At 35.1% G+C, this 19783-nt stretch overlaps 2 long non-coding RNA genes across 3 annotated transcripts; one reads left to right on the top strand and one right to left on the bottom strand.

The window, feature by feature from the left end:
* Positions 1-2000: 2000 nt before the first annotated feature.
* LOC131572886 (uncharacterized) lies at positions 2001-13969 on the bottom strand. Of its 2 annotated transcripts, XR_009276073.1 has the most exons (4): positions 12900-13969; positions 12098-12235; positions 4875-4905; positions 2001-2240 (listed from the first exon to the last, which is right to left on the bottom strand). It is a non-coding gene; the product is annotated as an uncharacterized LOC131572886 (long non-coding RNA). The 2 variants fall into 2 exon arrangements; XR_009276072.1 differs by lacking the exon at positions 2001-2240 and having other exon boundaries at positions 4324-4905.
* Positions 13970-14176: 207 nt separating this feature from the next.
* On the top strand, positions 14177-17774 carry LOC131573340 (uncharacterized). The gene is made up of 3 exons (XR_009276175.1): positions 14177-14193; positions 15719-15870; positions 17692-17774. It is a non-coding gene; the product is annotated as an uncharacterized LOC131573340 (long non-coding RNA).
* The last annotated feature ends 2009 nt before the right edge of the window (positions 17775-19783 follow it).

The following is a 19783-nucleotide window of genomic DNA, read 5'->3' as shown; positions in this document are numbered from 1 at the left end:
TACTTGAGGTAAGTAAGCTGGGTAGTTTGTTTCCCAAAATTTAGGAAGGGCTTTCTAAAAGAATTTTAAAGGTTGCAAGGTTAACAATAAGAAGTAGTCATGGAACAACTGAGGACTAAAACAGAAGTGCAGGCAACAAAGTTAAGTGGTATTAGTCCAGAGGGAAAACAAATGGACACAATAAGGATTCTGAATGACAGAATTTTTGGGGGACTTTTGGGTCACTTTTATGTTTCAGAAGCATCATTAATGCTCAGACATGAGTGATACTAGGAATGTGAGAGATCAGAACCTTAATTTCTGAGGTATTTATTAGTAAAAACCTTATTAGCAACCAGAAAAAACAATCAAGATTAAACAATGACAAACTTTATTTAACTGGAATAGTCATGTACAAAAAGCACATATCTAGACCTCTCTTATAGAATTATCAAGTGAATTGCCCATCGCTGCAAGCAAAAATTTACTTTTTTTTTTACAAATTAGTGTGAATTTTACTTTCTTTACAGATTTAATGAGAAACTACATTAAGTTAAGCTGGCTGGCTTTTGAATTGAGGGTTGTCAGGAATATATCTGCTGCAAAGGTTTATATTTTCTTTGACATCCTAGTTTGATTTGCACTTGAAGTAAAACTTCTCATTAAGAAGAGAGTGACACCTTCTGTTCATGATTTCACAAAATTGTATCCTGAATAGTAAAATCACTTCTAGCAAAATTCTCCCTGCAGCTTGTGATGCAAGCTACAATCATCTCTATTCACGTATTAAAGAATTCTAAGGAGCATTACTTCACTTGCTTACATTATCACATTTCACCCCAAAGGTGATGCCATTCATGGCCAGTGAACTTATTCTTGTCTAGTTGTAACAGGAAAAAGTACCTTCTGTTTTAGACCTGTTTGAGAAAAGTTATAAATGCACCTCTCAACTGCCACAGATAGAGATTAAATAACTGATGAAAGCTCCTGCAATTAAGATTGGGTTGACTTTCTGCTTTAAAATCCACTATGAAGTGTGTAATATTTCAACACTTTAAAATAGCCTGGAGTTGTTAACAATACAGTACATTCTCTCTCTTTTTTCTATTTTTTTAATTTATTTTGTTTCTGCTAAATTTTATTTTCACTTTTCTTTTCTAAACCTAATGTACTGATTTCTATCTCTACCTATGGAGTTGAAAATAATATTTTCCAGTTTAGAACTTATATCTAGGAGGGAATATTTTCAAGCTGCTAACAAATGGAACAATTTCACTATGTTAAAAAATCATATTGTGTGTACATTTAGAAAATCTTTATTGTGAGCATGCAGAGTAATTAATTTTCATAACCTCATTTGTTATGACATTGATTTCATCATTTAACTTCAGGGGATGTTGTCTCCTATCCCACAATCCCAATCATGTCTGTGAAGGTGTACTATGATGCCAGTACATAGCAGAAGGAAAACCTGCCATCTTCATTTCCATAGTACCTCTCATGCCAAAATTGCTTCAAAGCACTGTAAATAATTCAGTCAAGAAAAACATAAATTTATGTCCTGCAGTAAAATATAGTATTTTAAACAGTTGTTCTTTTGCTATATATGATGTTATATTTAATGTTTTAAATGTGATGACGTGATGAAACTGGTGAACCTTCATGGTCAAAATTAATTATCTTGCTTCAGTTAAAAAAATTGTGAGTATACACCAATGGAACACAGAAGAATTTGGGAGCTGAAATTTTCCTTCCCTCGTCTCATAGTCTTCCAGGCTCCTTTTTGAGTGACTGCCTCATGTGAGTTTTTGAGTGAGTTTTTTCCTCAAGGTAGAATTATTGCAAAGAGGAACAAGAAAATGTTTCAAACAAATTATATCATCAGTTAAACTCTACTAAAATATCTTTAAAACTTAATTTAAAGAAGAAAAATTTCTTTAGAAAAGTAAGATTAATTGCTACAACTTCTGAATCAGGCATTTTCCAAGTAAGAGTTTTCCTTTTGCCTCTTGTTACAAGAAACCATATTTTTTCATAAACTACTGTTTTACATCAACAGTAATAATTCCTTCAAGAACAAGCACATCAAAGAATTAAGCAGGTGCTGGCAGTGTTAGCAGGGGACAAAGGGCAGAGCAGTGAAATCAGAGGTGATGAGGACAGATGTTCTTCATGACTCTGCTGCCCAGCTTGGTCCCCTGAGCTGTGTGACCATCATATTTCAGCCACATTTGGTGTGCTGGCTCAGTTTTTTCTGCACCCTTTATGCAAAGCAGAAAAAAAATAAGTGAGCTGGTTGCTTCAAAACTAAAAAAAACTAATAAAGATGCATTTTTAATTGATTTAATTGATTTTTCTAATGTATATTGAACTAATATATATAACCAATTTGTAATTAGATAGCATGATATGTATGATATAGTATGATATCATGATATTATGATAGTAGAATAATGTTGTAGAAAGAAATTTTTTAAAGAAAGAACACCTTAAAGGAATGGCATTTGGACCTATGAAAATCAGGATGGTGAGGGGAATTAAAACTTTATGAAGTTTGCCACAGCTCACTTATAAACGTCATTTTGCTATAGAGTCACTATTTTTATACCCAAGTTTAGGATTTACATATTAATTAGAACCAAATGTAACTAAGTATCAGTGTGCCCAAACTTTCTAACTTTGTCCCTGGAAAAAAACACTGAGTCACCCCAAAGGGATTAACTAAACTGTCAGGTCAGATACTCAAATTATGAAAGGTATGAAGTCCTACAAGGTATCTTTTTTCCTGTTTAGTGTTATTAGTTGGGTTTTCTACCATGCAAAATCTTCACCATCACTCTAACTAATGAGCAAAAATACATTAAAATAAATACATGTATCAAAAAGAGTACAGTCATATTCCAGTACAAGGAAATTAAATACATAAGGTTGGTGCAAGTAAAGGGACCACAAAGTGACAGGTAACTAAGATATATAAATTATCTATAGAACTGCTGATGAAAATGAGCAAAATATGGTTATTATAAATGTCATGAGAAAAGATATAGAGAAGAATTGTGAAAGGAAGTTATTTAGTTGCTTTGTCACAAGATTTTTTTCCATTCTCAAGGACAAGAGGAGACAAAGCAAATATCTGAAAGGCATAAATGTTTGTTGGGAAAAAAATACTGTAAATGTTGCTGAAGTGAAGACAGAAATCACCTTTCCTATACATCTGTAATCCAGTGAAGGAGGACAGGCGCTAGTAATAGAACTTCTAGAGATACGCAGCAGTTATGTTTACTGCATTACTTAAAAATTGAATTAATATTACATGAAAATTGTGTCTTTTTTTCATTTTTCACTTTGAATAAAACAACAGCACGGAATAGCTACATAATTCTACAGAAAATGCTTTCCTGAACACCTTCAAGGTATATCCTCTTCATTTGTGGAAAGTAAAATACAATATAAGTTAAATATTGCTACTTAGATGACTACTTCAAATGATCACCATAGGTAAAAAGCCTATATACAAAGAAATAAAAATCTCATTAGTTTTTATTTTCTTTTATTGGAAAATGTTTAGTAGCAGAAATAAAAGTCATGCAGTTGAAAAATGTGAGTTTTCATTCTGGTGGTGACCCCTATGCTCTTTGTCTTCGCTAGTATCACAAACATACAAAGGTTGTGTTATGCAATGTAAACGCAAAACTCTAACAGTTTGTTGGAACAAGAGCTACTCATGAAAGCCATGCTAGCCTCCTAAGGGCCTACCTCTTTTTCCTTTAAAGTGCACAGAAGATTTTTACTAACAGTATTGGATTTTGAGTCAGACCCCTTGTCATTCTGAACAGCTCATCAAGCTAATGCATCAAATACACACCTTAACTAACAGACAGAAGACACAGAAATGTGTTATTTGAAATTGAATACATCCAAAACACACATGAAAAGGAGGCAGACAAATTGGGAGCTGCTTCCAATTCCCACCTACATGATAAAGCCATCACCACCATCACTGGAGTTAAAAATCTACAACCCCTGATTTTCATGAACAATTTCATGTTTGCTCATGTCCCTAAACCATCACAGCTATCCCACCACCCTTATAGTGTTTGAAATGTAGCTCACAGCTTTCTGTTACAGAAATTAACAAAAGCAAGTACATTAATCAAAAGCAGCTTTTGGTAACAAACTCCTTACAGTTCTCAACTTGAGAGAGACTTTTATCATATATGAGTTGCTGTAGTCTGGAGGGAAAAAAAAAAACAAAACCAAAAAACAAAAGCAAGCCAAAACCAACCAACCAAAAAACCCCAACCAACCAACCAACCAACCAACTAAACCAACAAACCGCTAAAAGGCAATAAAATTTACTATTGACTAATGCACACTGTGTAAATGGCAAAAAATGCTTCTTAACTGTAGCTCCATACTTTAAATTTCATTTAACATAGTTTAGTAATTTAAAAGTAATCCCAGAGTCAAGACAAGGCTCAAGACAGCCATTACAGTGTCTAGGGCTCAAATCTACAAGTCATGCTCTGAAGTAATGCCTAATGCAGATTCATTAGAAATAAGTCATTTCACAAGAGGTACAATCTGAAGGGTTTTAAATGAAAAATCAGTCTTCTTAAAAAGAGTTTAAGCTTTACCTTCCTTATGTTGCTGTGGAACAACATGAAATACATTCCTATAGGTACAAATCCCATTAGCTCCAGAATGCAATGACTTATTAAAAATTATTATCATCAGTGTCTCATTAGAGAGATGGAATTTGTTTTTCCTTTGTTGCAAACTTGTATTCCAACTGGAAGCTACATATGCAGGTCTTCTGTTTTTAAAATAATGGTGCAAATCTGTACTTTCATTAATATAGGACAATAATTCAGATAAAAACTATGTTCATTTACCCTGTGCCTTTTTCTTGCAGCTGACTTCATTCTGAAAGGAGATATAAAATATAAGAATCAGAAATAATTGAAAGGAAATTTATTTAGTTCATTCTCTTGCCCAAAGACAAGATCTAAACTGTTCACAGTACCTGTCCTTAAATCTTCAGTGATAAAGATACTAAAATCTATCCAGGCCATCTACTTCAGTATTTAAATTATCAAACTGTGAAAATACTGGCTTTGCTTTTCTGTTTTTTTCCTCTAATGCTTAACATAAATCTTTCTTCCTGCAATCTGAGCTCTGATTTTTGTCTCAGAACAAACACTTGTGTTTGCCTTCCCATTTTCAGATACGCTTTACATATATGAACACTAGACATCCCACCTTTGGTTGTAAAGCCAGAATATTTTGTTCATTCATATTTTTGTGAAGTTCATTTTGTTCAAGTTATCATGTTTTCCAACAGCTTGCTCTTTCTGTGTCATGTTTTGCAGCATGTTTTCCTCTGCTGATTCTCAAGTTGTCCAAACTTTAATGATTTCATCAAAACTGAAAAAAAACCCACTCCATTTTAGTCTTTTTCAGTTTCAAACACAGTGGACACACTACTTCATATATCTTACTCAAGATACTTTATTTAAACATCTAAACATTGTGCTTGATTACTGAATTGTAGTATGATAGTTCTGAAGATATTCAGGATAGCTACTAATATTCTCTCATCCTTCTTTGCAAATCTGTAATTTGCTGTCCTATGTTTTTTGTTTTATTATTCCAAGCTTCTTCACTTTGAAATATTTCTGTCTTTGATGTTGTTAGTATTTTTTCTACAGATCTGCTGGCACCCTGAGAGCTTTTTCCCATTATGATCCTTTACTGTGGGATTTTTTTACTAATGGTATTTTTGTTTTCATCCTAGAAATCATGAGTTCTATAATTTCATTACCACAATCATCATGTTGCTTTTAATCTTCAAATTCTCCCAGAACTCTATACTGACTGTTTCAATGTCTGACGCATTTCTCCTTGTTTTCCTTCTTAAGGTTTAAATAACAAATGTGGTCAACACATTCCAAGACCTTGCTAATATTTGGCATATTGCTATATGCTGTACTTCTACCAAAGTTCAGCCTAGTTTGAAATTTCATCTGCCTCATAACCTTTGCCTAATGTTTCATTCTGACTGACCACGAAAACACCTTTGTGATTTTTCTCTTTTATCGCCACTATGGACTTTACAGATTCTGCCACTCAGAGAAAGCTTCTGTGCCTCAATATATGGAATAATATCTTACTCCTCTTCTTTGCCTGTGATTCCTAATAAGGTTTCATATTCTATATCAATATTTGAATAATAAGACTTAACTACTGTTAGGCCAGATTATTTTTATCTGCTTAATTTGTTTTTGTTCTCACTTCACAAATGGATGTATTACTAATGGGGTTTCCCAACAATGTAGTATGACAGCATGGTTTTTAAACCCAGTGAGTGCATAGCACTAAAACAAATCATCCATATTAAAAAATAATAATATTAAGGGTAATAGAACTTTTTTTAAATTAGAAAGTATCTGATGCAAATTTTATATGCAAAATTTTTCAGCAGCAAAATAATGCTGACTTGTCCAGCTGTGTTAATATAATTATTACTCTATCACCAAATACTTATCCCAGTGTCAAAGTGCATTTATATTATTGTATTGCTAGTGTCTTAGGAAAGAATATTTTTAATTGGTTTATATACCTGTACTTCTAAATTATACTAGAAAAAAAAAAAAAAAGGATATCTGGTACAATTATAAGGTTTACTTACATTTTCATTAAATTTTCCTCAAGATCATTTACAGCTGAACAAGAAAACCTTTTAAGTCCATTGTTCTTTTTTGAGGATCCATATAATTCCTATCTTAGTAAGACATTTAAATAATACAATTTAAAATGTGTATTTTCTGGAAGTGCACCTTAATTTGAATATTATTCTAATGTGTTGTGTATTTTATTGTATTTATTTTTATGTCTTGTTCAATTAATCATTTGTGAACATTTTAGGAGATAAATAATATGATTTGGCAATAATAGCACAGTACATCTGTTATGTCTGATGCAATAGCTACTCAGAATCAGAATAAGGAAACTTAGAAAACTTAAACAGTTGCAGAACTATAAGCAAGAGTTTTCTCTGAAAATCCACATTTCAAGCCACAAAATTCCCTAGCAGGATACACACTTAGGTAGTGAAACAGAAAATAAAGCAGTATGTTATTTTTTATTAGGCTCTTTTGTTTATCAGATAGACTGAAATCACATTGTCTATAGTAGCTACTAAGGTGTACAATTTTCAAATAGGCTTTTGCCTGAGTAAAAGACATAACACATTTTTCTTTCTTATTCTGAGGGCTGTTCACGACTGCAGACATGCAATATGCAAATTAAACTTTTTTACTCCAGCTGAAGTTATACTTCACCCGCTGAGTGATTTATCTTTGCAAGAGAGAAAGTATTATTTGCACCACTAACCTTCCTTGAGACTTTGCTGCAGGAAGCATTTTTATGTGATTTTTTATATGATCACCATTTTTATATGATTACCTGAGAGTCTAGGTATGAAAACCACCCTAGATAGAAACACATCTGGGTATGTCTGGGCCATGGACCTTGTATTTGCAGTCTTACCCATTTCAGTCACAGCACAAGCCCCAAATGATGCTTAAAGACAACTGGAAACTATTTTCATCCTTTTCTGTGAAACTTTCTATTATCAGAATGAATCTCCTCTAAATTGTATTAGCATAAACTGACACAATTTAAAAGAGCACATGAATCCTAAAATAGTTTATTTGGAAGATTTTGTACCTTTGGAAAAATAGTGAATAGTAAAGTAACTTCTGGCACACTAGAACAATCTGCAGAAATAAGACTGGTCTACTAACATGTATAGATTTGTTCTCCAAAATCAAAATAATAACTTGTTAAATATATTTACTTGGATTTTTTTTTTCTTTAATATCTGTATGTGGAGCTTAAAGGCTCAGGGAAATCAGATCCTCTCACCAGTTCAAAAACTAGTAGGAAAGCAAAATACTCTCCATTTTAAGGAGAAGTAAGATAAAAAAAAAAAAAAAGGACAAATAGCATAACAAGAATAACAAGATAAACATTAAACTCAGCTGTTCACTTATTCTACTCCTCCATTATTTCCCATTCAGTCCTTCCTCTCTTGGCTGTTTATTTAAACCATAAGCTATTTAGGGTGAAGGGGTTGTTTTCTGACTCATTGTCAATACAGACTGGCGTTCTGTACTAACAAGCAACTATTATAAACAAGAGCATGTATATTCTCTTTCATACAAACACAACAGATTTTTTAACAATCAAGAGTAAGGCTTAGAAAACAGTCTCTGCACCTCAGATAACTGGAAATTAGCTGAGATTATATAAATGAATGAGCTGGATCCCTGGAGCTAAAGCAGAGAAGTTGGCAGTGCCAACAGCAGCAAGAAGCATTGAATAGACAGAAAGGTAGCTTCTGTTAAAGCACTGGAAGGGGTTGAAAATGAGACAGGGACTGAACTACTCTAGTGTGAATATAGCTCTCATTCAACAGAGCTGAAGCTTTCTAACTAGGAATCTCACATTATATAGCTTCCAAGTGGTTGAAATTGCCCAAGTCAAAACACTGCTGGGAAAAAAATTCCAAGCTATGCACCAACACTGTTCAACAGGTAACAGTGACTGGGTCTGAAAGAAGGTATTTCCCTTTCTCAGTGGTCAGTTCGGCAATATCACAGTGAAAGTACAACACAGTTATTTGACAGACAGCTCTATCTTTATTCTAATCTATTTCTTTATTTTAAACGGAAAAACTTACTTTTTCAAGGCTAACCAAAAGTACTAGTAAATACTGTTTGGGTTTCAAAATGGAAATAAACAATATGTGTGTTTATCACTGAGGACACAATATAATAAGTAGATTATCAGATTCTGTTAACTGACTAAGAAAATTATGTGTGCAATTGCACATAATAAGTCTACTTAAGAGTGAAACATGATAGGGAGGTTAATTCATTTGTCCAAATAGCTAGATATAAAACAGAATAGGCACTAAATGAGAAGAATTAATTAATTGTAATTATGGAATTTGTAACAATACATTTTAAAAGTACAATGCACATTTGCCCATCTTAAAGATGGGGACTCAAATCACATTACACAAGACCATAAACTAGATTTTTTAGTCCTGAGTCACAGTATTCTTATTTATTATAATACATAACAATTCTACATATCACCATGATTAGTAAATTAGATTCTAAATGCCTTTGACTAAGCCTTGCTCCTCAGCACCTTTCTATGCAAATTTTGCATAAAGTCATTACTTTTGTCACTTTACTTGAATTGATATTACCTGATTATTTCAAGATAAAATTCTAAATAATTTTTCTTTTTCTCAGCTGTAAAACTCCCGTACCTCCTTCCGTATAAGAACAAAACTACCATGATATAAAATTATTATTATAAAATTTTTCCCACTATACCTGGAACTACAGCCTAGAAAGCCTGATGTTCACTGCAGGCAAATTGGTAAAAATTATATTGAAACATGCAAATAATAGACAGATGGATAAATACTAGTAAAGAGGGAAGCATGAACTTGGCTTTCTAGAGTCAAATAATTTTTCACAAATCTCTTGGACCTCTCTAGACCACTCTTCATTTTTCTATTACATGCAATCTTCATGGATCCAATTCTTAACACACAGAATGTTCTGTACAATTTCTTAAACTTTATTAAAAATATTTTCAAATATCAGTTAACTCCTGCCACAAACAAACCTGGCAGAAGGTGATAAATAAAGAAAAAGTGATAATTAAAAGGTGTAAAAATCATTTATTTGTTAAACACTAATAACTTTCTATACTAACTACTCTTTTTATGCTGTTGCTTTACTATTTCTTTAACCTACTGGCTCTACGGTTTATGTTCCTTTTATTTTAGTTGGCTAAATCTCTCAATTTCATATTTGGAAATCTGGTGTCTAAGACTGTGGTTCCAAAAATCCTTTAATTCAGAAAGAGAACTCTGAAACATTTTTTTTTTCTGTTTTTCACGGATGTGTCTAGATGTCTTTTCAATTATTTTTTATCAAATGCAACAGTACAGTAATCAATAAAAATAAAGGTAGAAACTGGATGAGAAGCAGAAATTATTATGAGAATCAGGTAGAACATTAGAAAAAATGTGTTAAAATATATATATTACCAGAGTAAAAAGGTGGACACAATCATTTTGTGATAGCTTATGTCCAAGCACTTGCATTACTCAAGCTGAGAGGAAAAATTGAATTATATATAGAAATTCCAGCAAATACCTGCCACAACCTCAATTAAATATCTCCAAGTGATTTTTGTGCTATTTGTTTATTTTTCATCTACTAATGCAATTCTATTGGTGTTTCTAGCAGTGGAAGCTACGGGACATGGAGGACATATTACCAGTATGTCATCTGATTCTACTCAGGGCAATAATAGTAGAGAAAAATGATCACAGATTTCTCAAGAAAAATAATTTTTACTACCTGTAATGATGACCTAATTATCAATGTTGTGAAAAGAACATTTGAACTATCACAAGAGATACAGTAAGACAGGATGAGTGACAACATCAAGGTGTCTGTCAAGAAGGTCAGAAGGAAAAGGTATGGTTAAGCCAAGCTGTTTTGGTATCAAATACTAGTAATCGTACTGACAACAAAAAAATCGTATTGGAAAATCTCTTATTTCCTACAATGTCTTACTTTCTGCTTACTTCTAATAGCAAAAACTTGTACTAGGGTGTTTTCACAACTTAGTATTTCAGAAAATAAAACTGGATGCTGACAAGGAAAATTGCAATGGCAAATTTAAATTTTTCAGTGTAGGGAGTGAAGTTATTTTTTGATTTGCTGAACTACTCTAAGCAATTTCTTAGCCTCTCACTAATGATTAACAAACAAAGACTTTCCAAATTAACTTTATTATTCAATGTTCCTATTTTCCATTTGCTATACTTTCATGGTTGCAGTTTGCACCTCAGATAACCCACACCCTTTTAGAAGAATCAGGCCTGGAGAGCAAGCACTGAGATAACATGCAGAGAATCAGAGAAAGAAGCATTGAAACCACTGGGGAGCAAGAACTGAGGAGGAATTCTTTTGCAACTGGTCCACATTTATAAAATTGCTCACTTGAGGACAATTTTGCCCACTTATTTTAAAAAACTCTAAGTCTCACAGAGAAAGAATTGTGAGACTTTTAACTGCTACCAGTTACATTTCATATGCACCATTATTTTCCCATAGCCCTTACTATTCAGTTGCCTAAAGTCTATATATCGTGTATTTTTGATACAGCTACCTGTGTTTCTAATCCACAGCTTCAACTTTTGCTGCTGTCTTTACAAATGAAAAACAGTTTGACAGATATCCCTGATATAACTAAGATCTTCCATAGAATCATTCATGCCATATGGATTGATAGATTGCTGTGTGCTGAATTAAACCATTCTTTTTGAGTTAGATAAAAGACCATCTAACTCACACCATTTAGAATGTCAAATTTCTGAAACAGATATTCCTCCAAAGTGTCCTATTAAGTTTTGCACATTCATTGTGTGACTTGAATACTTCCTCTTTCTTAGTAAAGTTCAACATTCTTTAAAATCTTTCCAGAGTCTTTGCTTTTACAAAACAAGGAAGAAGTTTGTTTGAAAGTACTTTCAAGAGAGTATTCACGAGTGGGAATGTGAACCCGCAGGAGATGAACCTGCTACCCTAAAAACAAGGAAGCCAGAGCTGCTCCTGTATCACCATCTAGTGGGGAAGAGCCCGTCTGCCCATAACAAAGCCGCTCCATGAGCGTGAGAGCAGATTCTCTGACTGAACTTCAAGTGATGGATTGCCCACTAACTGCTTAATCTAAATTTTTATGCGCAGTGCTCAACTGACTTGTTGTTGTTATTTTGCAAAATGAGTTTTCCTTCTACTTTCACTTTTGAAAACCGTGTTTGCAGTCATACACCATGTGTGCTTTCTAGATTAGATAGCCAGGTCTGATGTCAAAACATAAACTGAAAGTGTAAAACACTTTTCAGACAAGAAGTTATGCAGCTGCAATAAATTTAAATATTCTAATATCTAGTATGTTAAAGGAAAATATAATATCAATATACACGATTTGTCAGATACCAGCACAAGTAACTCACCTTGCTTGGCTTAATCAGACAAGGAATTCAAATTTGTAGATCCATTCATATCACTTGGGAGGCTTCTAGAAAATGCTCTTCTACACTCGTGCAACTTGCAGAAGTTTCACTTCCAAAACTCATTCCACATGTTCCTTGCTACCAACACAGGCCATATAATTAATAACTTGGATTAACTTTCATAAACTAGAATAAAATTACCGATTTCCTCCTGCATTTACTCTAAGCTATATTCCTTCCCTTCCTCCTAAAAAATGTAAATGGCTCTTGCCATACAGTTCGGTATGGTTCAGACTATTAACCTGTGAGAATCAGAGAATAAAAGAGAAAGGAAAGAAAAATCATGGTTCTGAAAAGTAATATTTTTGGAAATTTTTTCCAAAGATGGAAGACACAGAAAGGAAAACATCTAATTGCAAGCATTAACATCAGTGTAAACACCACAGGGATCCAGTATTGTGACCCTAAGAGATAATGTGAGGAAGGGAAATGGAGTTTCTAGTATTTAATATGGCAATAGACTGAAGAGACTAAGAATTGAGAAGATGTTAGGGCTTTTTACATGTTTTTATTTTGTTTAACAAAAACTTTGTGAGGGATTGAATTGCCACTTGAAGTTATGGAGAAGCAGGAACAGAGAAACAAGGAATAGTTAAAAAAAAAAAAAAAAAACCAACCCAGAAATTTCAGCTAAATGACCCTTTGCATTACATTATTTTAAAAAGCAAGTACAAAATTTACAATTTTCTTTGCTCCCTCAGCAGTTGCATTTGGAAAGAGTGTATGTCAAAAACCATCTTACCTTAGACATTTAAGTGATTAAGTGGGGAAAAGCAGGTTGGGACCCCAGCTCTCAGTGTCAGGACACCATGTCTCCAGATATTGCCGAAGAGTTTCTGAGAGGTGACTGGTGGGAAGGATGTGTGCTAATGTCTTTACAAACAATTCTACGGGTGAAGGAATGGGTGTTAACGTCTTTGAAATGGGTCTTAATATCTCCACTGACTTCAAGCCGCAAGTTTGTTACAGAGCCCAGACGGCCTGACTCCTGAAAAAGGCAAGGGTCTGCACAAGCCTCAACTCCTCAACTTTGGGACAAAATGACAGGTTCAAGTGGGGATATGTGTTGGGCGGTTCGGAAAGGCTGTACTTTCTTCGTAGCGTTGCCAGCGGGGAAAGGAATAGGGCAACGTGCGGTCGGGAGTTTAGGATAAAGGGGTAAGAGGAGGCTGCATCCTCCAAAACCTCGAGAGAGAAAACCCCGTGGGCGTGTGCCTCAGTGCACTCTCTCCCATTACGTGAGTAAAGCTGCTGGACTCCTCCGACTCCTTTATGGACACTTGCTTTTCATAGCGTGATTTTCCGTACATGACTGAGCCCACCTGGGGAAAGCAGCCGCTCCGGCTGAGCGAGGACAATGCTCCGTCTGCAGGGACGAGGAGATTGCTCGCCCGGCGGACAGCTAGGTGCCGTCCATACTGGATCTACAAAATTCTCCACTGGGAATCATAAAACCAACAAACCAACCAACAAACAAACAAACAAACAAACAAACAAACAAAAAGGCAGCAACACACACACACCCCTAGTTTAACCAATCACTATTTAAACATTGTCACACGTTTCCACAACACTACGAAGAAGACATGTTGGATGACTTTATCAGATTTATGATATTTATGCCGTTTTGCGGGTGGGTGGTCGCTGCCTCGCTGCAGACCGACTACCCCTACCTGCCCGCGGTGCTCCAGCGCAGCAGGCCCCGAGGCAGGATCCCACCGCGCCTCCGCCAGGCAGATTCTTTGGGATCGGCAGGAAAGGGGTTAAACGCCGGAGCCCCGGCGCCTGGAACCCGGTGGACTGTTCCATTACCTCGAGAGGGGGAACCCACTTAAACATTGCTAATTATTCTCTATCAGATGATGTTAAGACTAGAAAAGGAAAGCTATAAGCAGGCGTTATAAAGCATGAGAAGCAGGTCTGTGAGTTAAAACAGGTGAACCTGAGATAAAATCCTGAGGGCACCTCTGTCCTTTCTCCTGCGTGGGCAAATTGCACTCAGCCCGGTCTGAGGGAGGAGGCGAGGCGGCACCCTGGTAGCGTGTTTGGGGCTCGCAGGGCGCTTTAGGAGTTTAGATACACTTTAATTTCTCCTTTCAGCATCCCTAGAGGTTTTCTCTTCGCTAGCTGCTTGTAACAAGCCTTGTTTGCCTAAGCGGGACTGGGAGGAGAGGAGGAAGGGAGGGCAGGGTAGCGGTGACGGCAGGAGGATTCTGAGGTGACAAAGGCGCGGGAAGCGGCCGGGGCAGCCCAGGGTGCTGCTCGGTCAGGGGGTCAGTGGCTTTCTTTAGTTCAAATAATGATAGAATATGTCGCGCCGAGCCCAGTGGAAGAGATGTGACAAACAGGTTTGGGAGTCCTGAGCGTAAACGCGAGTAACTCGGCCGGAATTCACAGGAGGTGTTGGAGAGCCGGGGTTGAGATCCGCCCCAGGCGGTTCGGGACAGGCGGAAAGCGTCCTCAGACATCTGCTCATACCAGTGAGCAGTTTCGGAGTGTCTTAGAGATGTTGTCTGTGTTCTGTAGGGTCTATTTAATGTCAGTACAGGGGAAAAAAAAAAAAGAAAAAACAAACGAAAAACCAAACCATAAAAGGGCCTTTTTTTTTTTTTTTTTTTTTTTTTTTTTTTTTACTATTAATGGTAAGGATTAAGAAAGCGAGGAACTGGGTTCTTAGCTCTGCACCTTGACATGAGAAAACCGAGCGTGCTTCCAGTCTTATGAAGGAACTGGTTTAAGAGCAGCTATTAGTGATAGTTTTCCATCATACTAAAAATATTTCTGTGGAATCATAAGCATGGGCAGTGCTTCCCAGGCAACTATAAAATGCCAAGCCCACTTCCTTTGAGAAACTCTGAAACTTAAAAGCAGCTCAAAACCACACAGTATTAACAAATCTAGAGCTTACAATGAGGGAATAGGAGGGGCATTGTCTTTGAGAAGCCAAATTAATTTCTGTAACATATTTTCTTCTGTATTATTTATAAGAATATTTCTTGTCTGCCTAATTATTCTTCAGTACCAGCTGAGCAGTATTGTTTCAGTAATATTGTAGCGTAATGTAGCTGGAGAATCCACAAATTTCAGAGAAATGTATGAGAGATTGAACTACTTTATAACCTGGGTCCCTCTGGGGTGCAACAATGAAACAGCACTAGGAAGTGTGCTTTAATCATTATTCCTGCACTGGATTTTTTTCTGTGACTAAATAAGGATCTAAGTGCACTAGACTAGCAATCCAGAACCTTTCCTGAGCTCTACATTACCAAAAATAGTATTTAATTTAAAAGTTGAAATATGTTTTTGTAATCAAAGGGAAGTATATGCTGGAGAAAACCTATTGGATTAATAGTACTGTAAATTTTTGCTCGGCACATGGAGGGTTCTAAGAGTTTATCCTTTAAATTTCTGCAGATGGGGACCCCCCTGCCCCCCCATATTCTTTGGGGCAATAATTAAATATCATTCTACAGCTACCTTAACATGTAGTTGTATTCCTATAGCCAGGTTATTACACCTCTATAACTTCCCTGAAATTACATGTGAAATTTTCTATTTCAGGCATTTTGACAGCAGTAAATAGCATTTTGAATGAAATTTTTGGGAACTGGACAAATTTTATCTATTACATGTGAAGAACACCAGCCATAAAGAAGTCTCATATAGACATCTCTGAACTGCTTTTAGAAGAGGGTAAAGCTGGTAGAGGCCTGGTAAGAAAATCTTCATTTAAATATACACAATTTTATTGTTGGGAGGGAAGATTATTAAAGGCGTGAGAAGGAAGAAGAAGGTGTAAATGCTAAAGTTAATCAGTTTGGTACATTTTGAATGTTCAGCTGTTACATAGTTTTATACTAGATAACACCATGAAGGTGGCAGGAATTATGTCTAACACAATGTCCATCGTAATGAAACAAAGCCTCATAGCCAGGCTATCACATGTGTATGAAGTGACTGGCACTCCTTCCCCCATAGGCCATGCTATGTTTTTGAGTTAATCATCAACAATAAAGGAATACTAAGGATTTTTTCTCACTTTTCAAGTTCTATATGATATTTATGAGAAGTTATAAAAAATAAGGAGACGATAAGGATATCATGACTAACTGTAAAATAAAATATACTTTCCATTCAAAATTCAGATAGACTAGAAAAAAATGCATTTACCTTTTTAAATCTTGTTTTTAAAACCAAAACTAACTCCCTAAATGTCTATCACTAATTTTTTACATAATCAATTTTTCATGAAATTTCATTCCTAAGGAAGGCTCAGATATGGGTAACATCTCTACTTGGCATGCCCCTAGGCTGGACAGTCAGCTTCAGTACTTCTGAAGATTATGAGGCAACATCCAAGTTTAGCAATATGCAAAGTTGTTCACAGACCATCATCAACACACCAGAACATTTATTTTTTAAATAATAATTTTTAAAAATTGCATTGACTAGTCTAAATGAAAATTGGTGTGAAAAAAAATTAAAAAGGAAATATCATATTTTCAGGTTTGCATATATATAACAATTTTTGTGACAGTTTTCATGTAAGTACTATTTTTTTTTTTGTGCTATCCTATAATTTAAACAGAAATATATAGCATGGCTTTTGCAAATAATCTCTTTACCAGGAGATTATCCCTTATTTAACTGAACTTTTTATCCAAACATTATTCAATCACAAATTCCTTTTCTATGGTATTAAAATAGCATACCCACCAAAGTCAGTTTTTCATTCACTTTCTACTCATAGTGCATTCTTCTTTTGCCTCTCTGGGCATTTGGCTATTCTATAAACACGATTTATAAAAAAAAAATAAACCCAGAAAGATCATTTTTCATAGACACATCCTATTTTTAAGCCAGTGATTTCTGAAGTGAAGCAGACAAAGATTCACATCATGGATTATTTTGCCAATGAAGAAAAATAAAGAAAGTAAAGGCTTTTGTATGCTACCTCTAACCTTTGGAATCATGTAAGAAGGAAACAATCCAAAACATTAGGGAAAACACAGCCTAAAGGCAGAAAAAGGATAAATATTGCCTAAGGAAATGCGGGAGGAAAAAAGCACTTTAACCAGAGGAGAGTAATCACTAGTGTAGCCTGGAATAAACAGAAGACTTTCTTAAGTCTGGAAATGAGGGGAAACAGCAATGGAAGATAAGAAAGTAATAAACAAATGTAGGAAAAAGTGTAGTGAATAAAAGTACATAAAGTATTTTGTGGTGTGTATGCACATATTTTCCTTACAGGGAAATGCATATCTTGAATGCTGCCAGGTTATTGTAATTTATGGATCTAGTTAGAAGGCAACTGTCTTTAAAAGTGGCAATGTATTCCTACTTAATTTGACTTGGTTAGTGCAATGTCCCTGGTCAGAAAAAATAGGTGGCGTCAGATGTTTTGATGCACTCTATTTATAAAGATTGTGTGTACATGCTTTTCCTCTGAAACCATGTGAATGTTTCACTCAAAGTCTCAGCTCCTTTTTGGTTGACAGTCATCTTGAATCTCTCTTGCTCTGCTTTTCTTACAGCTACATTCCCAGTGATTGCTCAGGCCTGTGTATGGGTTTCTGTGTCTTCTCTGCATCTGTTTCTATGGCACTTTACATCTTTTTTTTCTCACACATACCTATCCTCAAATATCCAACAAAACGTGCCAACCACATGTCTTTGTTTTTGGGGGTGACATGTTCTTGTAGAAACTGGCTCTTTTTTTTCAGAAAATCAAACTAGTTCTTACAGTGATTTTGAAGTGCACTACCTATGACAATTAGCTGTAATATGTTTGATCTAACAGCAATTTTATGGATAAAAGATCACATTAATAAATTGAACCTGAAAATACACTAGCAATAGCACAGGTATACAGATCTCAGCCTCCTCAGGAGAGTCACTGTATCATTTTTCATATGAGTACTTGCACTGGAATGCAATCAACAGTAGAAAAAATTGGAGAACCTACAAAATGTACAGTAATAATTCAAAACTACAGATTAACAATGCTGTGCACACTAGTGGTCTTTCATTATCATCACGATTTTTAAATTATTTCCACTTAGCACTTAGAGCTTATAAGCTCTAAGGAAACTGCTTATGCTTAGTGTGTTATTTCTCCAAACATATAACTCTGAGGCAAAAATTTTCTATGGTGTGTTTTACAAGATGAATTATGTTTAAGAAATCTGAAGAAGTCGAGCATGTATGTTATAATAATGGGAGGATAAATAGAGAAATGTAAACATCAAAAACTGGAATTTAAATACATCATAATACAGAAAAGGCCATTTTTTTATAAATAGAAAATTTTGATGTGATTTTTAAGCTGCATCTTCTAGCCAGAGACATATGTTTATATTTAATTTGAGCTTCCCCAGGTCAACTGTTTATTTCAAATTTCAATCAACTTTTATTATGTTTCTGGATAAAGATAAGGTCATTAATTGCTTGCATAAAGAAATAATTAGAATGTGAATGTGATTTATCCCTAGATGGGGAACCAGAGTTTCTTCTTACCTTCCTTTTGGCAAATCACTTTGAGAAGATTGCTTTAGGTGTGTCTATAAAATGCAGCATAAATGGAACGTGCATGGACATTGGAAATAATCTGTCTAAAAACTGCATATTATTCAATTGGACCTTGGCACAGGACCAAAGCATGCCAGCTTGCACTTTCCCAAACAGTTCCTGTGCACAATTTAGGTGTTAGATTTAGCCATAGACCATTCCCAATGGGCAACACATACATGTCACTATCCTGCTTAGAATAGAAGAGTGAAATATGGAACATTATGTGGCTACAAGCTCCAATGCCAGAGAACAGTCCCAGGTGTGCTTAGCCTGATATTTGTATGTAGCCATTTCATGTTTTGGCTGAGGATAGTTAACACTTCTGAAGAACTGGAAAGTTCTGTCTTCTAAGGAAGCAGTTTTTAAAGCCCTGAGCCCAAGAGGCTTTTTTAACATACATTATATAGATAAGTATATTTTTGTCTTAAATCTTTTTTTCCTGGCAAGTTCATTAAAAATGGAATGGCAGGGTATGTTAGGATATTCTGAATTGTTTTTAAATGCATACAAGTATGACTTTCAGCTGAATATAACAGCCCTTAAGGTCAATTTTTAACTTTCGTCTTTTGCCAGAAGAGGAATGTCCACATTTATTTGGTGGCCTGTGAAGTTCTGTATCAATTTAGCTTTACTTCTTTAAAAGTGGAGAAATAAAAAAAGCCTCAATGCTTTTATATTTCTGTCTTAAAATTTTCCATAGTGCGCCTCAACAACACTTCTTGTACAAGGGAAATTAAACAGTATTGCTTGTGTGGCTAACATGACAGTAAGTTGTCCTTCCAGTGCCTAGACACACTAAGACAATTGAGAGGATAGAGTTATATAAAGCTCAAATTAAGGACAAAAAAAATTATGGGAAATCACAGCAGGTGTCGGGAGTAATACCTGCTTCCTTTCTGAAGTTCCATCATTGGCTGGATTTCAGATTGTCTTCAATGAACCGATCATTTATCTTCCCTAAAAAATCAACTCTTATTAGGTCTGTTTTTATAGTCCTGATGTAACAATTCTTGGACAGTCTACTTGTCCAGTTGTCTATCACTGGCATTTTTGCAA

This window comes from Poecile atricapillus, chromosome Z (assembly GCF_030490865.1).
Source record: "Poecile atricapillus isolate bPoeAtr1 chromosome Z, bPoeAtr1.hap1, whole genome shotgun sequence".
Lineage (NCBI taxonomy): Eukaryota > Metazoa > Chordata > Aves > Passeriformes > Paridae > Poecile > Poecile atricapillus.
Note: the sequence above shows the minus strand (reverse complement) of the source record. Positions and strands in the feature narration are given on the sequence as shown.